Source organism: Miscanthus floridulus, chromosome 3 (genome assembly GCF_019320115.1).
Source record: "Miscanthus floridulus cultivar M001 chromosome 3, ASM1932011v1, whole genome shotgun sequence".
NCBI classification, from domain to species: Eukaryota; Viridiplantae; Streptophyta; class Magnoliopsida; order Poales; family Poaceae; genus Miscanthus; species Miscanthus floridulus.
Window position 1 is genome coordinate 40,108,563 of NC_089582.1, and position 19,131 is coordinate 40,127,693.

Consider the following 19,131-nt stretch of genomic DNA (forward strand, 5'->3'; position numbering starts at 1 on the left):
TGAATTGTGATTGGGAGACCAAGTCACTGCAGTTCAAGCACCAGGGCAAGAACATCACAATACATGGTCTCCAAGACCCCTCCACTCAGTTGCAATCCATTTCTGCCAAGCAGCTATACAAGTCTTGCAAAGGTAATGATGTGTGGGCTTATGTTATGCTAGATTCCAACCCTGAGCATCAAGTGGGTACCACTACAGCACTGCTAACACCACCACCTGCCATACAAGGTCTCTTGACTACTTATGCAGATGTCTTTAATGATCCTAAGCAACTTCCACCACCAAGAAACTATGACCACGCCATCCCTCTACACCCTGAGGTAGTACCAGTGAACTCTAGACCTTATCACTATAGCCCACAACACAAAACAGAGATTGAAAATCAAGTCAAAGATCTGTTGGACAAAGGCTTAATTTCGCACAGCCACAACCCTTTTGCATCACCAGTGCTATTGGTGAAGAAGAAGGATGGGAGTTGGAGGTTCTGTGTAGATTACAGCAAGCTTAATGCTCTAACTATCAAGAATCGATTTCCTATGCCTATCATAGATGAAATACTAGATGAGTTGTCTGGTTCCAAGTATTTCACAAAGCTGGATATGAGGTCTGGGTATCACCAAGTAAGGATGTTACCACAGGATGAACACAAAACTGCATTCAAGACCCATCATGGTCATTATCAATTCAAGGTGATGCCTTTTGGTCTTACTAATGCCCCAGCCACATTTCAGTGCATTATGAACCAGGTGCTTAGCCCTTTCCTTAGGCAGTTTGTCATGGTATTTCTAGATGATATTCTCATCTATAGCTCTACTCTAGAAGACCATGTGATTCACTTGTAGCAAGTACTAGAAACTTTGAGAGTTAACAAATTATACCTAAAGCACTCTAAATGTAGTTTTGCTCAGCACAGCCTGGAATATTTAGGGCATATCATCTCTGACAAAGGAGTGGCCACAGATGCATCTAAAATTCAATCAATGCTCAGTTGGCCTACCCCTACCACTATGGCTGAGTTGAGGGCATTCTTGGGCTTAACTGGATACTATAGAAAATTTGTGAAACACTATGGCCTGATAGCCAAACCCTTGACCAATCTGCTGAGACTCAAGCAATTTCAATGGTCTGAATCAGCACAAGAAGCATTTGACAAACTCAAGTTAGCTATGACAACCACTCCAGTTCTAGCTATGCCTAACTTCCAAGAGCAGTTTACAGTTGAGACTGATGCTTGTATGGATGGAATAGGAGCAGTCTTAATGCAAAAAGGGCAACCCATAGCATATTTGAGTAAAGCATTAGGTGATAAGCATAGATAATTGTCTATCTATGAGAAAGAGTTTTTGTCTCTAATCATGGCAGTAGAGAAGTGGAGACCATATTTGATCAGACAAGAATTCATCATACTTACTGATCATAAGTCTTTAGCCTATCTGAAGGAAAAAAATTGCATTTAGAACTTCAAAGGAAGGCAATGACAAGATTCATGGGGCTGACCTTCAAGATTATTTACAAACAAAGCAAAGATAATGTAGCAGCTGATGCTTTGTCCAGAGTGGCTCATATGATGGCTTTCCAAGCTATCTCAGTGTTACAACCTCAATGGGTACAAGGAGTTCTGAACTCTTATGCAATTGACCCTCAAGCACAAACACTGCTTACCCAGTTAGCAATACACAACCTCAATGAACAAGGGTTCACCTTGGATAATGGTCTAATCAGAAAAACAGTCTCATTTGGATTGAAAACAATTTAGCACTCCAAACAAGACTCATATCATCTTTCCATTCAAGTACAATTGGGGGTCACTCAGGGGTAAATGCTACTTACCACAGGCTGAAGCAAAGGTTTGTGTGGAAAGGTATGAAAACTGATATAGAGAACTACATCAAGCAATGTGAAGTATGTCAACACAACAAGCATTCACATCAACACCCAACAGGTTTGCTCCAACCCCTACCCATACTAGATGGTGTTTGGACTGCCCTATCTATGGATTTCATTGAAGGGTTACCTAAGTCAGAAGGATACTCTGTCATTTTAGTGGTGGTTGATAGGTTCACAAAATTGGCCCACTTCATACCAATGAAGCACCCATATACTACTTTACAGATTGCACAACTTTTCATGGATAACATAGTGAAGTTACATGGTCTTCCCAAGTCCATTGTCACTGACAGAGACACTGTGTTTGTGAGTTAGTTTTGGAAACAACTGTTCAAGCTCTAAAAGGTGCAACTACAGTTCAGCACTGCCTACCACCCTTAAACAGATGGACAAACCGAACGAGTGAATCAGTGTGTTGAGATGTACTTGAGGTGCTCAGTACAAGATTCTACAAAAACATGGAAGTCCTGGCTATCATTGGTAGAGCTGTGGTATAACTCTGCATTTCATAGCTCTCTAGGATGTTCACCATTCAAGGCATTATATGGCTATGACCCAAACTTGGGAGCAGCACCACTACCACCAACAGATGCTACACCATCAGTTACACAGCTAATTGAGAATAGAGAACTGCATCTACAAGTGCTGAAACAAAGATTGGCCCAAGCACAGAACCGCATGAAGGTGTTTGCTGATAAGAACCGCATTGATCAGCAATTCTCAGTGGGAGATCAGGTGCTGCTATGTTTGCAACCTTATACTCAATCTTCCGTTGCTAATCGTCCTTTCCCCAAACTTGCATATAAGTTCTTTGGACCTTATACCATTCTGGAAAAGATCGGTGCTGTGGCATACCGACTAAAGCTACCAGAATACTGCAAAATTCATCCAGTGTTTCACATCTCCCAACTGAAGGCATTCCACCCTAACTACTCTCCAGTATTTTCCAAGTTACCTGTCCTCACTGATTTGTAGGCCACCAATGCATTACCCGAGGAGATCCTGGAAAGGCGTCTTGTTCGCAAAGGTAACAACACAATCGCTCAAGTCCTTGTGACATGGTCAGGTTTACTGGCTTCATCGGCTACCTAGGAGGATTACCATGTACTTTGAGCTCGTTTTCCTTTGGCGCCTGCTTGGGGACAAGCACAAGCTTCGACGGGGGGAGATGTCACAACGATAGCATGAGGATGGCGCACTGAGGGAAGGCACGTACAAGAATGGAAGACGTAATCTGTTTACTTGCTGTTAGTCTATGTATAACATGTAGGGCCCACGGGGCAGATGGCCATCGAGCCTTATATTTAAAACCTGGTCGGTAATAACACTATCACATATTTGTTAAGACAATACAATAGAGAGAGAGGACCCGAGGTTCCTCTGCTCTTGGCCGATTTTGGTGATCCACTAGTGTGGCAGAACCACCCGAAATAACACACCTTCGGAGACGCTTGTCTTTCACTAGACACTAAGCACCCCAAAAGTAAGCTACACCAGACAGTTCTATCGAGCACACCCCAAGGGAGAACTCGAACAATCCACGTTTTTCATCCAGAATACAATAATGAGAACGAGTTTACAATACTTAGTCCATTTCATACAATAAGAGTTCTCGGAAATACATTATTACAATACCAAGTTTAGAGTGCGGAATTTAAACAGCGGAATTGAAATAAACATCTAACGATAAGATACAAGGATCTATCTGTGTCCACCAGAAGAATCCTCCACACAACAGCCACTCCTCAAGCTGCACCTGCAACAGGGGTAAATAAACCCTGAGTACATAATGTACTCGCAAGACTTACCCGACTAGTGGGAATAATTTCCCGACTCCAAAGGATATGATAAGCTTTATGGTTTGCTGGGTTTCCTTTTTGGAAAAGCATTACTAGTAGTGAATCCTTATGTATGTGTTTTATTCGCAGTCATGATTAGTTCATTAGCTAACCATTCTATGTAAGCATATGTTCTACTTTCAAGCAAGAGTGGAGCAATCAGATCCATTCATCCCCTTTCATCTTCCAGTTCTTACTACGGTGCTAGACCATAGCCAAGTCATACTGTATCACACGGTGATTCGTAAACCAATGTATCCCAGCTGGGTACCCCAAAACACACGCCCCGCTTGTACCCCAGGCATAAGTAAGACCAACCCACAACCCTCCTGTCAAGGGGTCTAGGTCCCCGTCGAAACTTGGACTCCAAGCCCCCACTCCTGAGTCCTGAACTCAGTGTGGTGCTTAGACCTCCACCATCCCCGCCTCCAATCAGTCGGTCTAGAAAGAGCCGGAACCCATGACAAGAGAGCAACGAGCCTTCCCGCTCCTATAAGCAAGTATGTGCTCAGGATAATAAGTCTGTGATCTGACTACCATTCACAGCAACGGATGGTCCTTAACCGACATGGATAGGGAAAACAGTGTAACCAAGCTATGCCCCATTGGCCACGGGACAACCTATTACACCCACCAATACCCGTACCATATCCCTGCCCGGTGTCCATTTCCTTTCACCATTTTATCATGATAGTAATAATAATAATCACCTGTTGTGAGTAATGACAGATTACTCATGCTACCGATAGCCTAAGCATAGCAGCTACTCGACCTATGCTAGTAGGACTCATATGTAGGTTTATCTATACATGTAGTTTCAATTTAAATCCTGTAACATAAATGCATATCACATATATATATATATATCCAGTGATTATTTAAAATAAGGGTTATACACCAGGGCTTGCCTTGGGCAGACGAATTGTCAGCTATGTCAGTTGTCGGTGGCTTTGAGGCTTCCTCCTATAAGAGGACCTCCTCCTCATACTCCTCGATCACCTCCTCATACTCCTGCTCTCCGGTGGTCACGAACTCCACTAACTCGTTCTCAACATGCGTGCAATGATGATGCAACACTTAGTATTTTAACAACAGTAGCTCTTAAAATAAGAATACTGTCAACACTGAATTTTCGTCCCATGCCGAGGACACACGCAGCAAGCCGGAAGGGTCTCCTCGATGGAGCTATAGATCCGCCTAGCTTCAGCGTAGGGGTGGTCGATCCTGCACACTCCTCCCGAGACGTGCCAGCCAATTTGACCCTGTAATTGACAAGGAGAGAAAGTATATCAGTAATTAAGGGCGGAACTTGCCGGTGTTGCCAGACAGTCCCGAATGTGCGGCTATGAGAGCCGATATGAAAGGAAATCGACTAAACATCCGATTCCTGCATATTCATGTGAATAAATCGGTTAAAGCTCATTGGGTTGTATAAGAAGAATCGGTTATCATTCAGGGTAAATATCATTATTCGAACAAATATTAATCAATGGCAATAAGATGTCAACAATGACTGCTTTATGCTGATCCAATGATTACAAGTAACCGAACCTCTTTTTATATAAAGAAATAATTCAACACCATTTGATTGTTTAATAAAGATAAATTTAATGAACATGTTAGATCTCATCCATCGCTATGACCAGCGGGGCATGAGGCAGAATCATGCTGGCTGTAGAAATAACAATAGACTGGACGACCCTAACTCATTACTAATATCAGTGGGGCATGAGGCAGAATCATGCAGGCCATAATACAATAATAAGATCATGGGGCTAACACATCTTTCAACCTATCTTTACTTCAACGGTCTCGTGATGTGAACTATTCATGAAAGCACTTGACATCGGCTAAAATAGCCAATTCAGGCATAGCGCACAGCTAAAGTCATGCCTTATCAGGAATAGATCTACCAGATAACGGTCCCCACTCCATGGTGCTAACAGTGGGGTGTGAGGCAGAATCACACAGGCCGTGATAACGGGCCATGGAACGGTTTTCGCTAGCCAATAAATCTACTCAAGACGCAACATGCCTTAACCGCACGCTATGCACGATCAGGATTGACATAAAATAGATGATAAAACATAACTCATCATTTAAGGTGTAGATTATATCAATTTAGATTAGCAAACGATGGGCTAAACAAGATATAAGGCCGATCTAGATCAATCCCAATCGGGTAGAGTGATATTGCTATAATTAGATAAATAATGAAAGCAATAAGCAATATTGGTAACTTAATGAATCTACCAAAGACTGCCATCCTAAGGTAGAGCCGATAACTTGACCTTGATCTAGTTCATGCAGTGAGGGTCGACCGGATCGATGCAGCCATAGTTGAACTAGGCAAGAATCGATAACTAACTTATACCAGAGTCGCAGTGGAGGTCGACCGGATCAATACAGCTGTACGAACAGAGGTATAAGCCATGACGGTACTTACAACAAGCAGTGGAGGTCGACCAGATCGATGCAGCCATACTTGTTGAAGAACTCCCCGAGATCTACTCTACTCCTACTCCTAAGGGTGGCCGGAGCTGAAAAAGTAAATAACTTGTATATTGGATTGATTGTTGTCCTTCTTACAATAGCCAGGGCTTGATATTTATACCCAGAACTTGCGCATGACTCCTGTCTAAGCACGACTCATCACAATTTTTGACCCTAAAGAAAACATTCCTAATTTAAGATAACTTGGACTCTAATCTTTCCCTTTTTTGTAGAGTCCAACATGTTTCATCCTGGCACCGAACGTAGCCTTTGTCGTTATCCATTGGCGCTACCGATTCCAATTTTTGCATCCGAATCAGCTGGTTCCGATCAGCACGCAATTGATTACTTGATGACATGATCTTGGGAGCTTTCGAGTCCCTACGACTCTTCTTTCAAATTCTGGTGTAAACACATGCCCCCCAATTTTAGCATGAAAGTAATTTTATTCCAAAATTATCATGTCTGTATCCCTGATTGGTCCACAGTCACGAGTAGAGAACCTTGAGTTGGGGTCCACTGTTTATCGCCGCTTGCGTCCACTCATGAGCCCATGCCTCAAAACTTTTTAACAAGAATGTCACTGCTTCACGGGCACTTGGATTCATCTTCCTGGGCCGGCTATAAAATGCCTGTCCGACCCTGGCGAGAGCGACTTAATCAATTTAGCCATGTTTTTCTTCCATCTGCTCCCTCGAGCGCTCTCGACTCCGCTGGACCCTCCATGGTCTATCCTTTTGCTATGAAGATCTTGAGCGGCTAGAAGAATTCTTGTGCATAGGGTGATTGTGTCACTTATTCTAGCGCCTCGTTGAGCAAGAAGATCAGCCATTGCAGTTAGAAGAATTCTTGTAATATCACCTAAGTCTTCTCTCCATGCTCACAAAGCTGTTTAGTGTTTGTGAGGGCTAGAATGCGTGGACACCTTCCCCTTGTTGCTCCTTCAAATGCCCACCGGGAAAGCCTCAGGCTTCTTTCCCATAGTTCCTCAATTTATCGAGAAATCTGCTGAGCATATGTGAGGTGGGCGACCTTTCTTCTTTTCTGGTATAATTTCATTGATGGGCCGATGTGACTCGGTTCACAATGAGTTTCGGCCTTATGGAGATTCGGACTCCCTTCAATCCAAAGAAGTTCTGGTGGGTTAATTTCTGGTCAATGTATCCATCCCATGATATTTTGTAATCTGGGGAAGCAATAAATTCGAGTATGTTATCTCTTTGTTATCCGTCCCCTGAATTTTCGGAGCATTGATCCATTTCCGCTTCTGATTTTAATTTCACACCTCCTATCTCATCACTTTCCCGGGCTATATATACGGGCTATGGCTATAGATCGAAAACAACCCTCTTCGTCTCAATCCTTCATTGTCTTCAGTATATTTCCTGCCTTTCTGTAGGTTCGAGGTTATGGAGAATAACAAGAGGTCTGCTGAAGAAGCCCTCAATGGATCTACATCATCACGCCAATGCCTTCATCATCAAGAGGACGCATCTTGGGGTGCTCCCATTGCTTCGGATCAAAGGACTGACTCCGCCCAGCCCTCGGGGTCATCTTTGGCACCAATTCACTGCCAGCTTCATCGTCACTTGAGGCGACAGATTAGTAATGACAATCTACTGGCCTCCATCGATCGGACTGACCAGCATCTAGCCAACTGCCTCTCCCTAGTGGAATCGGCTTTGACCATGATTGAAGACCGATCACCCCTCGAGGTTGGCCTAGTAAGGGAAAGGTTGGCTAGGGCTGAAGCTAGAATCATGGGTGAGATGTCTACCATTGTTTCTCTATTTTTCCTTGTTTTTATCCTCAAGATTTCTGATCACTCTTTCCTTGGATATTTTAGATCTAACTGCTCAGTTGGAGAGTCTTCGATCAGCTATGGATCACGCGACGGGATTTGTCAATGCTAGAGGCGCCGTTCCGGTGGTCCGCTTGCATGACATCCCGAATCATGTTTGGGAGGTCGCCCTTCATGGTGTTCGTCATGGCGCTGCCATGGCGTTGGCTGTTGCACAAGTCCATTTGGGCCATAATCTTCGGCTTCTTCCCCATGGTTTTCTAGACGCAATGTATCCTGGGGAGCATGAGCGCTTGGTTGAGGATTTCATGAGCGCCGCCAACTCTGTAGCTTTCGATACCCTGGCCGATGATATAGTAGGCAGAGTGTTTTCCGGCCCGTAGCTTGTAATAGGTGACGTTTAGCAAACAACTTCCTTGCCTTGAGTGATTTCCCTTTGTTTTGTGCTTCATACCCATCACTTCATTTGTGTTTGCTTTGCTTCTATAGGCGATACACATCGTATCGGCGTTTGCTATTTTTTTGCACTAGAGACGATATCTTTCCAATATTGGCTATTAAAGCTATCAACCGAACAGATCGTTTATTAAGTATTGATCCAAACGCTAGGATAATATTTCTTTAAATATCTCCCATTGATTGCTCGGCCAAATTCTTCCTCTCCTTTTAGCATTTCCAAGATATAAGCATTACCAGGCGCGCAACGTTTGATCCAATAGGGTCCTTCCCAGTTAGGTGACCATTTACCGAATTTACTATCCTTTGACCTGATCGGCAATTTCACTTTCTAGACCAAGTCTCCTTCAGAGAATTACTTAAACTTGACCTTTTTATTGTAATATTTCACAACCTTCAGTTTATTGGCTTCGATACTTTCAAGAGCACGCAGCCGAAGGCAACTTAAGTCCTCCAAATTATCTATCATAAGATTCTTGTAGACTTCAGCTGACAAATCATTCAGCAGTGTGACACGCCTCGATCCAGTTTGAACTTCCCAAGGAAGAACTGCATTATGGCCATACACAAGTTCGTAGGGCGATGTTTTAATTGATCCATGGCAGGCCATCCTATATACCCATAGTGCCTCATTTAGCGTCGAATGCCACTTCCTTGGTTGTTCCTCGATCTTTTTCTTGATCAGCTTAATCATAATCTGGTTGGATGCCTCTGCCTGACCATTAGCCTGAGCATAGTAAGGAGAGGAATTTAGTAGCTTGATTCCCATACTGGCAGCAAAATCCCTGAACTCTTCTGATGTGAACATTGTTCCTTGATCTGTAGTTATGGTTTGAGGAATCCCAAAACGATACACAATGTGTTCCCTAACAAAATCAATCATATTCTTTGAGGTTACCATCTTCAAAGGGATTGCCTCAACCCATTTAGTGAAGTAATCTGTTGCTACCAATATGAACTTATGTCCTTTGCTTGAGGGCGGAAAAATCTAGCCGATTAAATCAATTCCCCAACCTCGAAATGGCCATGGTTTGATTATTGGATTTATGGCTGATGCAGGCGATCTCTGGACACTGCCAAAACATTGATAGTCTTGGCACCCCTTGTAATATTCAAAACAGTCTTCCAACATTGTTGGCTAAAAATATCCAGCTCTGCGGATAATCCATTTCATCTTATGAGCCGATTGATGAGCTCTAGATATCCCTTCATGCACCTCACCCATCAACACCTTAGCTTCTTCTTGGTTTAAGCATTTGAGCAACACCCCATCGACTGTTTTATAATATAACTGGTCGTCTAGCAAAACATATTTAGTCGATTTATACCTTAGCTTTCTGGTAACTTTCTGAGACGGATCTCTAAGGTATTCGGCTATTTCGACTCTCTAATCATCACTTGAGGTTTCACTACACAAGACTTCTTGAAACACTCGATATCCTGATGCACTTTGAGCTAGACAGTTAGCTTCTTGGTTTTGTGCTCTTGGAATATGTTGGAAAGAGATATGAAGAAATCCCTTGAGTAACTTTTGGCACTCATCATAGTATCCTTTCAAAGTCTCTTCTTTGCACTCTTATAGGCCGATCAATTGATTAATAATTAGCTATGAATCTCCAAATACTTCAATTGCTTTGGCCTTTACTTCATGAAGAAGTTGAAGTCCCTTGAGAATAGCTTCGTACTCCGCTTAATTGTTAGTAACCATTGGCTTAGTTGGAAGAGCAAACTCAAAACTTGCCCCCCGAGGCGAAATAATAACAATACCGATGCCACCACCCTGCTTGCATGATGACCCATCAAAGAACAATGTCCAAGGCATCATCTCTATATAACTAATGCTTGGCTTGTGATGCTGGGTGATAAAATCGGCCATTACTTGTCCTTTGACTGCTTTAGCCGATTCATACTTCAAGTCGAATTCTGACAACGCAAGAATCCACTTTCCCACTTTTCCATTCAGTATTGGCATTGATAACATTTGCTTAACCACATCAGCCTTGGAAACAACTGTACACTCAGCCGATAATAAGTAGTGTCGTAATTTAGTGCAAGAGAAATATAAACGCAAACATAACTTTTCAGTGGGAGAATATCTCATTTCTGGATCTAGTAGTCTTCTACTCAGATAGAAAACAACTCTCTCTTTTCCTTCAAATTCTTGCATCAGGGCCGATCCAATTGTCTTGTCATCAGCCGATATGTACAACTTAAATGGCTTACCTTGTTGAGGAGGGACTAGCACAGGTGGACACTTCATATATTCTTTTATTTCTTCGAACGCCCTTTGTTGAATGTCACCCCACTTGAATTCTTGATCATTTTTCAACTTCAACAAGGGAGAAAATGGCAGGATCCTTTCCAACAAATTTGAAATGAATCTTCTGATGAAATTAATCTTACCAAGCAGAGACTGCAACTCTATTTTGGTAGTCGGGGGAACTGCTTCATCAATTGCCTTCATGCTTTTCTGACCAACTTCGATTCCTCTTTCGTGGACCATGAATCCTAAAAATTGTTCGGCTGATACTACAAAAGGACACTTATTAGGATTCATCTTCAAACCATGCTTCCTCGTGCATTCTAGAGTCTCATGCAAGTCAGCTAGGTGTTCTTTGTACCCTTTGGATTTTATTATCACATCATCGATGTAGATCTCAACAATCCTACCGATCAACTTATGGAAAATGTAATTCATCGCCCTCTGATAAGTTGCACCGGCATTCTTTAGACCAAAGGTCATCACAACCCACTCGAATAGACCGATTACGCCGGGGCACCTGAAAGTGGTCTTTGCTATGTCTTCTTTAGCCATGAAAATTTGGTTGTATCCTGCATTACTATCCATGAAGCTAATAACCTTGTGCCCAGCTGCTGCATCTACTAACATATCAGCTATCGGCATCGGATAACCGTCCATAGGTGTGGCTTTGTTCAGATCCCTGAAATCAATGCAAACTCTCAATTTTCCATTCTTCTTATATACAGGGAAAACATTTGATATCCACTCTACATATCGGCACGGTCGGATAAATTTTGTTTCCAGTAACCTTTTAGTCTCCTTTTTGATATCATCATGCATGCTCAGGTTGAATCTCCTTGGAGCTTGTTTAAACAGCCGATATCCAGGTTTGATTGGCAACCGATGTTCAACAATTGACTGGTCTAAACCAGGCATCTCGTAGTATTCCCAAGCAAAGTAGTCTTTAAATTCCTTTAATAAATCAGTCAATTCCCGCTTATACTCCAGATCCAACTTAGCACTTACGTATGTCGGCCTAGGTCTATCTCCCGGACCAATATCTACTTCTAATTCATCATTTGACGTGAAGCCTTGTCCTAGTTTGCCATCTATACCATCTATTGGATTATCCATTAATACAAATTTTCAAAGCCGACTGCTTGGATCGGCTGTTGGATTTCACCATTGACTCTGAATTTTGATGGCAACAGAAAAACCATCTGGATATTAGCTGATGGTTGCTTCCTATCGGCTATTTGCTTGGTATGCCACACTTGAGTTTTACCGGATGCCTGAGCCTATTCCATCTCTTTATTCCTTAGGCGTTGCACCCTTCTCTTCTGGCTTCTTGCTAAATCTCCTGGGCACCACTGGCCTTCCTGCCACATATATCTTCTTTCAGTGCCTTCCTCTTCATGATCAGCCTAGTCCTGATCAACGACTCTTTTTCCAAGCCGATCATGAACACTTTTATTTTTTAAGCGCCGATCCATGTTATTATGATGATATGCATCTTGGCCATGGATAGACCAGCGGTTGGTTTGAGACTGCCTATACTCCCGATATTGATTGCTGCATTCTAGACAGTCATGTCTAATAGGCAAGTTCAAACCTTCATTCCAGCAATGTCTGAAGAAAGGGCAATTCCAATGTAATTTGGCTTGTTTCCTTTCATACCTCTCTTCTTTCAGTTGATGCTGGTATGCTTGATCTTTCAACCAATGCTGATAATCCTTTTCCTTCTGCCGCTGCCATTTATTCAACAGAATCCGAGATGTGACCCGCAGCTTCGTCGTCTCTGCTTTTGATGTCTTCCCCTGCTTGTATCGGCTCTTTTGCTCGGCACGACGTCTTCCAATCTCTCTATACTCGTTAGCCAATATTTGCATCTTGGGATCGACTGTTCCAGCTTCTTTTGATTTAGTTGATGTTAAGATCTTAGTTTTTCCTTTGAATAGCCTAGCATCAACCATGTTTTGATCTCCTGGGAAAGGATTATCATCAACTTTCATTTTCCGAGGCGTATCAAATTTGAGCCTCCCCTGCTGAATAGCTCTCTGTATATGCTGCCTGAAGATTCTACATTCATTAGTTGAATGAGAAGTGGCATTATGGAACTTGCAGAACTTCTTATTCTTCAACTGATTAGGGGGCAACATGACATGACCATCGGACAACTTGATCTGCCCTTTCTCTAGCAAGAAATTGAAGAGCTTGTCTGATTTGGTGACATCAAAGTCATAGCTCTCCTCGACTCCTCTTCTCTAGGGATTTGGCACCATCACTGTCTTCTTGCCCCAATTCCATTCAGCCGCAGCAACCTCTTCTTCTTCATCTTCATAGCCGTCATCGACTGAGTATGGATCATAAGCTTCAGCTACTGTGATACTCTTCTAGAACCGGGTATCTCTGCGCATACTCTGGAATTGGCTATTGAGCGCTGCTACTCGTTGAGCCAATTGACCCAAGTTGTCAAATTCTTGTCCCAGCAGCTTTTCTTTCCACATCGGCATCATTCCTTAAACAGCTAGAGCAGCTAATTGATCATTGGCCAAGTTTAAGGAAAAGCACAAGTTCCTGGTTTCTTAGAACCTCTGAAGAAATTCAGTGCCCAATTCATTAGTCTTCTATTTTATAGTTGTCAGATCGGTAATCTTCTTTTCTCCAGTCCCAGTGTAAAAATATGTATGAAACTTCTTTTCTAGGTCAGCCCAATTGGCGATGGAATTGACTGGCAATGATGAAAATCAAGTGAAGGCTAGCCCTAATAAGGACAGTGAGAAGAAACGAACTCGATGGGCATCCTCAACTGATGCTTCGCCCAATTGTTTAAGATACCGACTGGTATGTTCTATCGTGCTTGTACTGTCTTGGCCAGTGAACTTAGCGAATTTTGGGAGCCTATAATTTATGGGAAGAGCGACCAAATCATACCATTCTGGATATGGGCGTTTGTACGAAAAGGTCAGCACTTTTGGCTTTAGACCGAACTGATTCTTCATCATCTCGGTCACCCTCAGCAATAATTCATCAGCTTGTGGATTTGAATTTCTCTGTACCTGCTGACCCATCTGTGGATTGAAATCTTGTGTGCCTTGATATCCTGGATTTGGCATCATGTGGAGGGTATTATAATATGTGCCATAGTGATATCCTTGTGGAATCTCAATCTGTGTTGTCCTTTGCTGGTTTGCTGCTTGAAGTCTCTGATTATAGATATAAGGATCTATATCCCTACGGATCCTTTGAATTGATGGTGCTATTTTTTGAGCCGACGACGGTATGTGGCCTGATGTGCCAAAATTGATCACCTAGTTCTAACTTTGCCCCGCATGTTGTTGCACATGCTATACTGATGGTCCAGGATTGTACTGTGTCTGATTTATAGTAGTTCCTTGAGTTTGTTCAGATGAACCCGGAACTGTCTGGACATCACCACTAACGGCCGGTGCTGCTTCTTGATGGCTAGTACCGACTTGATTGGTCTCTTGGGTCGATGGATCTATAATGTTGTAATAAGCTGGTCCGCCTTGATCAACTGGAAATCCATGAATCGCCTCTTTCATGGCGTTGTGGAATACGTCCACGAAAGCTTTGTTATGTCTTTATATGGCATCATGAATAGATTTGTCTATAACTTCCTTAAAGAAACGCCTGTCTTCAGCTTCAGTTGTATCTGTTTGCCCATGTAACAGAACTCTTGGTAGTGGAAACTTCTGAACAATTATGTTGTCACGTGTTTTGGTGTAGGACAACAATCACTTGTTCTGAAACTCTTCTGTAGCTTTGCTGATGATACCCTTATCCCCATCAGGTAGATCTTCATAATGCAGCATAAGGATGTCATCATTGTTGTGAAACGCCATGATGACTGTGGTGTCCCACCGAGCATGCCAGAAACGTGTGTCGACATAGAATTTTTGTCCCGTGCCAAGGACACACATAGCAAGCCAGAAGGGTCTGCTCGATGGAGCTATAGATCTGCCTAGCTTTAGCGCAGGGGTGGTCGATCCTGCGCACTCCTCCCGAGATGTGCCAGTCAATTTGACCCTATAATTAACAAGGAGAGAAAGTTCATCAGTAATTAAGGGCGGAACTTACCGGTGTTGCCAGACAGTCCTGAATGTGCGGCTATGAGAGCCGATATGAAAGGAGATCGACTAAACAACCGATTCCTGCATATTAATGTGAATAAATTGGTTAAAGCTCATTGGGTTGTATAAGAAGAATCAGTTATCATTCATGGTAAATATCATTATTCGAACAAATATTAATCAATGGCAATAAGATGTCAACAATGATTGGATTATGCTGAGCCAATGATTACAAGTAACCAAACCCTATTTTATATAAAGAAACAATTCAACACCATTTGACCATTTGATAAAGATAAATTTAATGAAATCCATCGCTATGACCATTGGGGCACGAGGCAGAATCATGCAGGCCATAGAAATAACAATAGACTCGACGACCCTAACTCATTACTAATATCTATGGGGCATGAGGTAGAATCATGCAGGCCAAAATACAATAATAAGATCATGGGGCTAACACATCTTTTAACCTATCTTTACTTCAATGGTCTCATGATGTGAACTGTTCGTGAAAGCACTCGACATCGGCTAAAATAGCCAATTCAGGCATAGCGCACAGCTAAAGTCATGCCTTATCAGGAATAGATCTACCAGATAACGGTCCCCACTCCACGGTGCTAATAGTGGGGTGTGAGGCAGAATCACACAGGCCGTGATAACGGGCCATGGAATGGTTTTCGCTAGCCAATAAATCTACTCAAGACGCAACATGCCTTAACCGCACACTATGCACGATCAGGATTGATATAAAACAGGCGATAAAACATAACTCATCATTTAAGGTGTAGATTAGATCAATTTAGATTAGCAAACGATGGGCTAAACAAGATATAAGGCCGATCTAGATCAATCCCAATCAGGTAGAGTGATATTGCTGTAATTAGATAAATAATGAAAGCAATAAGCAATATCGGTAACTTAATAAATCTACCAAAGACTGCCATCCTAAGGTAGAGCCGATAACTTGACCTTGATCTAGTTCATGCAGTGGGGGTCGACCGGATCGATGCAGCCATAGTTGAACTAGGTAAGAATCGATAACTAACTTATACCAGAGTCGCAGTGGAGGTCGACCGGATCGATGCAGCCATACGAACAGAGGAATAAGCCATGATGGTACTTACAACAAGCAGTGGAGGTCGACCAGATTGATGCAGCCATACTTGCTGAAGAACTCCCTGAGATCTACTCTACTCCTACTCCTAAGGGTGGCCGGAGCCAAAAAAGTAAATAACTTATATATTGGATTGATTGTTGTCCTTCTTACAATAGCCAGGGCTTGATATTTATACCCGAAACTTGCGCATGACTCATGTCTAAGCACGACTCATCACAATTTTTGACCCTAAAGAAAATGTTCCTAATTTAAGATAACTTGGACTCTAATCTTTCCCTTTTTTGTAGAGTCCAACATGTTTCATTCTGGCACCGAACGTAGCCTTTGTCATTATCCGCTGGCGCTATCTGAAGAAAGCCGATTCTAGTTTTTGCATCCGAATCAGCTGGTTCCGATCTACACACAATTGATTCCTGAATGACATGATCTTGGGAGCTTTCGAGTCCCTACGACTCTTCTTCCAAATTCTAGTGTAAACACATGCCCCCCAATTTTGGGATAAAAGTAATTTTATTCCAAAATTATCATGTCTGTATCCCTGATTGGTCCACAGTCACGAGTAGAGAACCTTAAGCTGGGGTCCACTGTTTATCGCCGTTTGCGTCGACTCATGAGCCCATGCCTCAAAACTTTTTAATAAGAACGTCACTGCTTCACGGGCACTTGGATTCATCTTCTCAGGCCAGCTATAAAATGCATGTCCGACCCTGGCGAGAGCGACTCAATCAATTCAGCCATGTTTTGCTTCCATCTACTCCCTCGAGCGCTCTCGACTCCGCTGGACCCTCCATGGCCTATCCTTTTGCTATGAAGATCTTGAGCGGCTAGCAGAATTCTTGTGCATAGGGTGATTGTGTCACTTATTCTAGCGCCTCGTTGAGCAAGAGGACCAGCCGTTGCAGTTAGAAGAATTCTTGTGATATCACCTGAGTCTTCTCTCCATGCTCACAAAGCTGTTTAGTGTTTGCGAGGGCTAGAATGTGTGGACACCTTCCCCTTGTTGCTCCTTCAAACGCCCACCGAGAAAGCCTCAGGCTTCTTTCCCATAGTTCCTCAATTTATCGAGAAATCTGCTGAGCATATGTTAGGCGGGCGACCTTTCTTCTTTTCTGGTACAATTTCATTTATGGGCCGATGTGACTTGGTTCACAATGAGTTTCGGCCTTGTGGAGATCTAGACTCCCTTCAATCTAAAGAAGTTTTGGTGGGTTGATTTCTGGTCAATGTATCCATCCCACGATATTTTGTAATCTGGGGAAACAATAAATTTGAGTCCATTATCTCTTCGTTATCCGTCCCCTGAATTTCTGGAGTGTTGATCCGTTTTCGTTTCCTCGCTTTCCCAGGCTATATATACGGGCTACCACTATAGATCGAAAACAACCTTCTTCGTCTCAATCCTTCTTCGTCTTTAGTATATTTCCAGCCTTTCTATATGTTCGAGGTTATGGAGAACAACAAGAGGTCCGCTGAAGAAGCCCTCAACGGATCTACATCATGATGCCCACGCCTTCGTCGTCAAGAGGACGCATCTTGGGGTGCTCCCATCGCTTCGGATCAAAGGGCTAACTCCGCCCAGCCCTTGGGGTCATCTTTGGCACCAATTCACCGCTAGCTTCCTCATCACTCGAGGTGACAGATTAGTAATGACGATCTGCTGGCCTCCATCGATCAGACTAACCAGCATCTAGCCAACTGCCTCTCCCTAGCGAAATCGGCTTTGGCCATGATTGAAGACCGATCACCCCCCGAGGTTGGCCTGGTGAGGGAAAGGTTGGCTAGGGCTGAAGCTAGAATCATGGGTGAGATGTCTACCATTGTTTCTCTATTTTTCCTAGTTCTTACCCTCAAGATTTCTGATCACTCTTTACTTGGATATTTTAGATCTAACTGCTCAGTTGGAGAGTCTTCGATCAGCTGCGGATCATGCGGCAGGATTTGTCAATGCTAGGGGCACCGTTTCGGTGGTCCGCTTACATGACATCTTGAATTGTGTCAGGGAGGTCGCCCTTCATGGCGTTCGTCATGGCGCTGCCATGGCGTTGGCTGCTGCACAAGCCTGTTCGGGCCATAATCTTCGGCTTCTTCCCCATGGTTTTCTAGACGCAATGTATCTTGGGGAGCATGAGCACTTGGTTGAGGATTTCATGAGTGCCGCCAACTCTATAGCTTTCAATACCCTGGCCGCTGATATAGTAGGCAGAGTGTTTTCCGGCCCGTAGCTTGTAATAGGTGACGTTTAGCAAACAACTTCCTTGCCTTGAGTGATTTCCCTTTGTTTCGTGCTTCATACCCATCACTTCATTTGTGTTTGCTTTGCTTCTGTAGGCGATACACATCGTATCGGCTTTTACTATTTTTTTGCACTGGAGACGATATCTTTCCAATATCAGCTATTATAGCTATCAACCAAACACATCGTTTAATAAGTATTGATCCAAACGCTAGGATAATATTTCTTTAAATATTTCCTATTGATTGCTTGGCCAAATTCTTCCTCTCCTTTTAGTGTTTCCAAGATATAAGCATTACTAGGCGCACAATGTTTAATCCGATAGGGTCCTTCCCAGTTAGGTGACCATTTACCGAATTTACTGTCCTTTGACCCGATCGGCAATTTCACTTTCATGACCAAGTCTCCTTCATAGAATTGCTTAAACTTGACCTTTTTATTGTAATATTTCACAACCCTTAGTTTATTGGCTTTGATACTTTCATGAGCACGCAGCCGAAGGCAACTCAAGTCCTCCAAATTGTCTATCATAAGATTCTTGTAGAGTTCGGTTGACAAATCATTCTGCAGTGTGACACGCCTCGATCTAGTTTGAACTTCCTAAGGAAGAATTGCATTATGGCCATACACAAGTTCATAGGGCGATGTTTTCATTGATCCATGGAAGGCCATCCTATATGCCCATAGTGCCTCATTTAGCGTCGAATGCCACTTCCTTGGTTGTTCCTCGATCTTTTTCTTGATCAGCTTAATCATAATCTAGTTGGACGCCTCTGCCTGACCATTAGCCTGAGCATAGTAAGGAGAGGAATTTAGTAGCTTGATTCCCATACTAGCAGCAAAATCCTCGAACTCTTCTGATGTGAACATTGTTCCTTAATTTGTAGTTATGGATTGAGGAATCTCAAAACGATACACAATGTGTTCCCTAACAAAACCAATCATGTTCTTTGAGGTTACCATCTTC